This window comes from Python bivittatus, unplaced genomic scaffold (assembly GCF_059951505.1).
Source record: "Python bivittatus isolate LINGU-HERP-01145 unplaced genomic scaffold, Pbiv_v1 ctg000940_np1212, whole genome shotgun sequence".
NCBI classification, from domain to species: Eukaryota; Metazoa; Chordata; class Lepidosauria; order Squamata; family Pythonidae; genus Python; species Python bivittatus.
The window spans coordinates 973,059-981,390 of record NW_028277123.1 but is presented as its reverse complement, the minus strand read 5'-3'; the positions used below and the strand labels follow the sequence as shown (position 1 = coordinate 981,390).

At 46.1% G+C, this 8,332-nt stretch overlaps 1 pseudogene; it reads left to right on the top strand.

Annotated features, from left to right (window-relative positions):
- The first annotated feature begins 358 nt into the window (after positions 1–358).
- LOC148213646 (P2X purinoceptor 5-like) lies at positions 359–6,328 on the top strand (annotated as a pseudogene).
- The last annotated feature ends 2,004 nt before the right edge of the window (positions 6,329–8,332 follow it).

Below are 8,332 nucleotides of genomic sequence, written 5' to 3'. Positions count from 1 at the left end.
ACGCTCAAGGTTGAGAAACACGGGGATAGAGGGTGGGGTTAGGGTTAGGGTTAACCCTAATTCAAACCACTGTGCATTTAACTTGAATTTTGCTGCCATAGGCTCCGTTCTTCTCTATGGCTGGTCCGTAAACCGGGCACTATTAACCCGGGGACTCCCTTTAAATGCCCGTTTCCCCTCTGGGGTTTTGTGGCTAAATATCCTCTCCACAAGCCGGTTCTTGTCCCCAACCCAGTTACTTCATCAACAAGCCAAGGTCGAGGCTTCCGGCCTCTTCTGCTCAACTAGGCCTAACCTAGCCAGTTGCCACGGCAACCGTCTTCCCTCACGCGGTCCCATCCCGCCGCTAGCGAGAGCGATGGAGACGGAGGCCGCTGACTCCTCTCGTCCTCCTCGGGTATCCTCCTCAAACATCTGGGCAGAAAAACACCTTTTTTGCCCCTTTTGCAATCTAAGAGGAAGAATTTTCTCTTTTGCTGGGCTTTTCTCCACCAAATTACTTTATGATCTGGTGCATTTCCGAAGTATGAAAGAGAACTTGGTGGCCGAAGTTCAAATCTAAGAGTCGCTTTACTTTTGCGTTTTTTGTTTTTTCTGATTTTAGTCTCACAAATAGCACAGAATAGAATAAGTTTATTGTCATTGCACTATTCGCTATACACCAGGTTCATAATGAACTGATTTCTTGCATCAGGAAAGTCCTCCGATGCAGACCCACGAAAGAGGAGGCTTGCGAGGGACCCTGGAGGTCGTCCAGTCCCACCACCGGTCCAGGGCCGGTAGAGACTGTCACGACATCCCCGAGAGAGGGCCGGCCGGCCAGCCTCTATTTCGGTGACGGCGAACCTGCGACACGCGTGTCAAGGGTGACACGCCACCATGTTTTGGGGGATGTGCCAGCGTTCACCAACCCCTGACAACAACTATCTCCCTGGTTTACCACAGAAACTGAGTTTGTTTTACTCGTATTTCGTTTTGGTAATTATTTGACGCCTCTTTCTATAAGACAAAGCGCCAGATTTTATGAAAATGCGTGAATATGGAAAGAATTGTTTCTCTGTTGTTCCGGGGGAAGGTGTGACACTCCAGCAGAGTCAAGATAGGCATTTTCTGAATTTTTGACACGCCGAGCCCAAAAGCTTCGCCTTCCCTGGTCTATTTAAATACTTCCAAAGGAGATGCCACCAGCTTGTGGCTGAACTTATAAATCTGTTCCTGAATCCCACCAGCATAGGCACTCCTGAAATTTAAAACCTGACTCAATCCGCTCCGATTCACACAGACCCCGTGCCCTTTTTTCACCGCTTAACCTCTTTCCCCTGGCTGCATAAACGGGGGTGTTTCTGGCCACGAAGGGGTACCAGGAAGAGGATCCCTCGATCAGAGTTCGGTGATCCCCAAGGCGAAGGGGGTCGCCTTCACCAGCGCCTCGGAGATGGGCAAGAGGACCTGGGACGTGGTGGACTACGTCATGCCCCCGCAGGTACCGGGTTCGGACTTCCCGTGGTCCGACCCTTTTGCTTTCAGAACTGGGTTCACGTCCTCTGCGTTGTCTCCTCCAAACCTCCCGAAACGGGTAGGCCCTAGAAGGCTTGGGCTTCAGGGCCCATCATCCCCAGCCAGGAACTCAATGCTGGAGATGGGGGGGTAGTGGCCCAATCCATTTAAAAGGCCCAGGTTTGGGGAAGGGTGGTGTCCTTTGGACTGGCAGAGGTCCTCTGATAGTTCAGGCAGAGGAGAACAATTTCCAGACTTCTCATGAAATGTCAGAGATGCCCTCAAGACCACTCCTGGGGACTTCTTGGCCATGATAGAAAATTGGTTTGCAGTAACCTTCTTCTGGAATGTCAGCTTCTGAGTCTAGCCTACAACCCTGGGATCCCCTGGTGGTCTCCCATCCCACTAAATCCAACGCTGCTTAACTTTTATGGAATCAGCAATGACTAGCCAGGATGTATTAAAACCAACTACTGTATTCCTATTAAAATCCTCCCATCCTCCCACACTGGACATCAGATTTGGGAATATTGGGATTTCAAGGAAAGGGGTGGAGGGATAAACTATGCCCATGGTTTAAATAGAGCTATAATCTCCTTCCTTCCTTCCTTCCTTCCTTCCTTCCTTCCTTCCTTCCTTCCTTCCTTCCTTCCTTCCTTCCTTCCTTCCTTCCTTCCTTCCTTCCCTCCCTCCCTCCCTCCCTCCCTCCCTCCCTTATATTACTTCTGCTTTGTCTAGAAAAATTCTGCAACAGTATTTTTCTAATTCTTTCCCCCATCTTAGGGCGAAAGTGTTGGTTTCCTAATGACCAATCTGATCATCAGCCCCAACCAGCGGCAAGACAGCTGCTCTGAGGTAGGACAGGATTAAAATTGACAAGGCCGGCGTGTGTGTAAGGATTGTGTGTAACTAAAGGAGTGAGTGTGCAAGCAGTGCAGAGCATACAGTAAAGAAGATTCTGATACTCTGGTGCAGAGTTTCTCAACCTTAGCGACTCTAAGATGTCGGACTTCAACTCCCAGAATTCCCCACCCAGCATGCTTTAAGACGTAGAACTTCAACTCCCAGAATTCCACCCATCTTCAAGCATGCAGGCTGGGGAATTCTGGGAGTGGAAGCCCACCCATCTTACAGTGGCCACGCTTGAGAAACACTGGGCTGAACAAACCCCGTTCCTTTAATGGTTCTCCGTGGGAAGAAGGGAACGTGGAGCGCCATGCTTCGACGGCCTTCTCCCTTGCATTTCGGCCAGTTGAAGGATGCTTCTGGAAGAAAGCCGGTTGGCTTCCAGCCTTGAGTTCGGGTTTTGGGAAGAAGACTCCGTCCTTTCCTTCTCTCCCAGAACCCGGACACTCCAGATGCTTTGTGTTCCCGTGACCAAGACCAGTCCAGGAGAACCAGCGAGATCCGGCAATGGCCTAATTGCTGTTCTTAATGTTGTTGCCCTTTATGGAACTAATGTGGGACCTACTGCACTCAGTCATGGCGGCTTAGATGTGCAAGATTAAAACATCAGTGTAAACCGTGCCACATTGATGATGATTAGAGATGATACAAGCTTTCTAACGAGATTAAAAACTCCAACAAAATCTCTAATAAAATCGAGCAACAACTCTAAATAATGTAACAATTTAAAATCAATCACTCTATGGTCCCCCACGTTCATATTATAAGGTAGAAGGGTTATTAACCGCCAAGACTTGGAGACCCTCTGGAATTCAGTGAGGCTTAAAAGTTTGCAAACGCTTTTGAATTTTCAGTACACTTTTGCCACACACGAATATGTACCTGTAGACGACTTTCCTGCACAAATAAAGGAACAAGTATAATGTTTTTGACTTATTTGTTTAACTGGGTTCGCATCATCTGGGAGTAGGACTTGTGTGGAGGACAGATGACATTTTCGGTCGTATTTAGGCATAAATGCAGATAATTTAAAAGGGTTCACAAACTTTTAAGCACCGCTGAATTTCAGTGTTTCGTTCAGTGTTTCCCAACCTCACCAACTTTAAGATGGGTGGCGTTCAACTCCCAGAATTCCCCAGCCAGTATAGGTATCTGCTTTTTTCTTTTTTCTTTCTATTCCTATTCCTATATATTCAAGGAATTGATTTTGAATTTGTATGCTGGGGGTGGGCATTCTAGAGTTTATTTTACTTTTATGGACCTCCCCACCAAAGTTCTTGGCAATTTTTTCTTCTTTGAAATGTGCCTTCATCAAAAAGAATGAGCGCAGCCAAAAAATTCCGTGCAGGATAATTTTTAAATTACTCTTTTCATGATAGCATCCACAATTACATAGTGGCATCTGAAGGGGAGGTCAAAAAAATAAAAATGGAGGTTATAATTGTGTGATTGAAAGCCTACCACTTTCTATGTCCATCATGTCTAGTTGTGACTGCCATCTTGACTTTTTTGACCACCACCCATCCACAGTCATGCCTGTGAGTATCCCTCTTCCGAAACTCACCTGAAAATGATTGCAGTGAGCCACAAAATTACCGTCTGGCTGACATTTTTCTCATCATCTTGTTTGCTCCTACAGGGATGAAGACCGGGCTGTGTAGAAACATCGGGAACAACATCAGTGGGATATGTGAAATACTAGCTTTGTGTCCGGTGGAGAAGAAAGACAGCCCAAAGTTGGTTGCCCTGCATTTTTTACAAAAAAAAAAATTCCATAGAAGCTGAGCATTTGAATCCCAGAATTGGGAGGCTCCCTCGAGGTCATCGAGTCAACCCCTTTGCCAGGGCAGGAACTCAAATGAAAGATCCCTAAGAAAGGGGTCCCCGGTCTCCGCTTGAACCCCTGCGTCCCTCATTCCACTGTCACGTGGAAACGATAGATCCATACCGGATTCGCCCTTTTGGCAGACGTACCTAAAATACAGCTTGGGCCTACTCAAGGACGAAAGAATTCAGTTAACCAATGTCCTTATTTATTTTTAAGATCAGCTCTTCTGGCCAATGCTGAGAATTTCACGGTTTACATGAAGAACACCATTCGCTTCCCCAGGATTAATTTTTCCAAGTAAGTCTTTTTTTTCTTCTTTGCTTCTTTTTGTCGTTTCCAGCCCATTAGAGGAGAGGTAATGCCTTGGAGGAGAGTCTTGGGAGAAAAAGGAGGACGATGCTCAGCGATATGTGGACCGAGAGTTGTGAGAGAGGGGAATAAGGAAAGGAGAGGAAAAAGGATTTCAGCTTTTGCAGGACGCTCCATTTCAGCGCTGCTGGGAGTGGAGTGTGCTGACCCAGGACTGAAATTCTCGGGTGTGCCATGGTTTAACTTTTTTTTAGTTAGATTTAGAAGGCCGCCCAACTCCCTAAGACTCTGGGCAGCATACAACTTTAAAATTATAAAAACAGTGTAAAAGTGAAAAAAGAACAACGTGCCCCAGGATAAACATTCTTACTAACAGTTGAAGTCCTGTACGTGAAGAGCACCCACCTAACCCAAGGTCTCGGAAACAGACCAGCTTTCAAGGACTTCTTAAACATGACCAGGATGGGAACCGGACGGATCCCGCTTCTTTCACAGCCACAAGCTACCTTATTTGTAATGCTCCTTTAAATACCTATTTTGAATAGTCCTTTAAATGGCTAAATATCCTCAGGGGCACAGCGGTGGTGTGCATACATCTCCACCGCATGGTGTCAGCTAGCAACTTTGACCTTTCTTGATGTATTGTGTGTACCGTGTGTGACTGGTATCCTAAACCCGTTGCAGAATCGGCACGCAATTCCTTTTCACTTACCGTCTAGACTCACAGTTCAGCCAAGCATTTTAGGTACCAAAATGGACCCCAAAAATCAGGTTCCAAAATCAGGGTAACCAAAATACCATAAAATGCGCCTTTTGTTTTGGTGATCTGGCTGAAAATTCGAGGGTCTGCTTATAAAAGTATATACCGTATTTTTACGACTATAAGATGCCCCCATGTACAAGACGCCCCCCATTTTTCCAACCCAAAATTAAGAAATCAATATTTTAAAGATAAAGCAGAGCACATTTTTTTTTTAGTAATTAGGTAACATTTACCTGATACACTCAATGGGAAGAGGTCCAGACTGTCTCTCTGCAGCTCTGTTTCCATGCTGTTTTGCAAAACTGACTACATACAGTTAAATTTTGCAGAGTAAGACATTCTCTTATTTATATTTTTATTTTCTGACATCTTTATGGGCTCTCCACCTCCAATGGGATGCGTTCCAATTGGTTTGTTCAGCATCAGCTGACATCAGTTAAATAAGGCTCCTGATTGGAGGAAGCCCGTTCGCAGAGACAAGGTACGGGCAGTTTTGCTGCCGCCCCGTTCTCTTTTTGGCTGACTTCCTTGAATAAGACGCCCTTCAATTTTGAGCTTAAGGATTTTAGAAAGAAGTATCGTCTTATAGTCGGAAAAATACGGTACACTAATACTGTTTTTAAAGTACCCGTATTTCCAGTATATACTGGCGGATAAGTCGATCCGCATATAAGGAGATCCTTAGATTTTTAACCAAAACAGCAGGATGTAAGAGACTCATGTGCCTGTGAGTAGGTGTTATAACGGGATGTGATACTGTGCTCAATTACGACAACGAGGGAGCCTACGTTGCTCACGGACACTGCATTTTTGCTTGACGAGGTTCCTGAACCTCTCACTTCCCTGCCTTTCTGACGCAGAACCACCGTTCTTGACACCAAAGACGATGCCTATCTGAAAACGTGTCGCCACGGAGCAGAGCAAACTTACTGCCCCATCTTCTCACTGGGGAAACTGGTCAGCTGGGCCGGGAGCAACTTTCAGGAGATGGCATGAGAGGTATGAAAGAACTAGGTCCGCTCCTTCCTTCAGGTGGTGGTCCCTCCTACAGTGATGAAGGATGAAGAGGTGCAGCAGGGTCTCCCTTCCCAGTGGAGGAGCCTCATGGACTTCCATTTTCTGGGAAGGACTATCTCCCCACTGTGGAGCTTTAATGGGACCTTCAGACGCGGCTTGGAGGGCGCTGAGATGGCAGAGGTGGGGTTGGGTTGAGGGGACCTGTGGTCATCAACCCTAACTGTGAGAAGTAAAGCTGCAGAAATAATTCTTCTTGGATTTGGAAAGGCAAAGTTTATTTCCAAGCGTTTGCAAAGGCTGACGCTTCTCAGCACACAGGCTTCAAGAAGCGGCCCATTAGAGATTTCAACAAGGTTTTTACACATCCCTTCACGCCTCGCGTTGGTCCTGCCTCACTTTTGCCCTGAAGTGTGCAAATCTGAGTTCACTACCTATCCGACAAGCCTAAAACAAATACATTATCTCTTTTTTGCAATGATTCCCAGCCCCCTTTTTTTCTTGTTCACAGTTTATACTTCTCTTGAGATCAGTGTCAAGGCCCAGGACCATCCTGTCTCCACTAAATCTCTGTCCTTTGTGTTGTTATCTTCCTTGCTTCCCTGATTCACACATTCTTACCAACAAAAGGCAACGTTTGTTTCATTCCCTTTCATCCCCATGTCTCTCCTTGGTGTGACCCCTTCCTTTTTTGTACACACATTCAAATTCCAAGCCTCATCACTTTAACCCTTAAGTGTCAGAAAGCCTTATTACCAGGAAGTTTTGTTAAAAGGTAATTTCTATTCCTTACAATCCCCCCTCTAAAATTTTAGACATTTTTACCTTTTAACACTCTGGAGGTTTCCTGGAATCGATGTAATGTCAATTCTTTCATTTCTTTTTCCTTTTCTTCTAGAGATTTAAGCATTAGGTTAATTCTTTTATCTCTTTGCTTTGGCTTTCCTTTCCTTAAGACCATTATTTTCTGGACTCCGTGCTGTTGCCCTCTAAGGGCTTTTTCTGTTGTTAGTTGCATTCCTTCCACCACTTTACCAATTAATCGTATAAAGCAAGGAATCAAACATGGTTTGAATAACAATCCAGTTACTGCACATAAAAGGGAACATCCAACTTTTTCCACCAGGACCCCCAACAAATTATCCCACCATTGGGTGTCCCAGGTGCTTTTCCAAGTCTGAACCCTCTTTCGAACCAGATCTTCCCGAACGTGTGCAAAATCCCGTACGCGCCCCTTGAATCGGTATGGATATTTCCAGACCTGTTTTGTAACAGCCTCAAGGCTTGTCTTAGAGCGTACAGTTCGCACGTCTGGGCGGACCAGTCCAAAGGCGACCTCCCCGCCTCCAGGAGCACATTCTGGTCTCCATCTATCACGGCGTCCCCGTTCAACCTCTCTCCTTCCACCACTCTAGAAGACCCATCTCTGGAAATATTCTTTGCGTTGTGCATCTTTTAAATCAGGTTGGATTTTCGTTTGGAGATCTATGAATTCCAGGCAGTCGTCCTCATGTGGTTCAGCCCCATCCCGGTCAGGACTCAGAAATTCAGCTGGGTTCATGTTGTGTTCTATGGTTAATAATAAATCAGGCTGTTCTATTCAGACAGCTTCATATTTCAGAATGCAGGGATCGGTGAGCCATCTGTCTTCCCTTTGATTTAAAATTGTTCCTCCTTGATGAGGGGTGCTTACTGCCAAGGCACCCCAAAGGTTAACTTTTTACTTTCCTGGACCAGCAGCTCAGAGGCAGGCGCAGCTTGAACACACACTGGCCAGCCCCTGGTCACAGGGCCCATAATTCTAGACAAAAATGCAACGGGTTTCTCTCTCCCTGCCCAGTTATGAGCCAACACCCCTCTGCTGCACCATTCTCCACCTTGACAAACCGATGGAAGGTCATTCTGAATCTGGCAGGCTCAAAGCAGGGGCAGTAGACAAGGACTTTTTAAGTCCCTCAAAGTGTTTTTTCCCCAGCCCTCCAGGTCAGTTCCCAAGGCTCGGAGTCTATCGATTG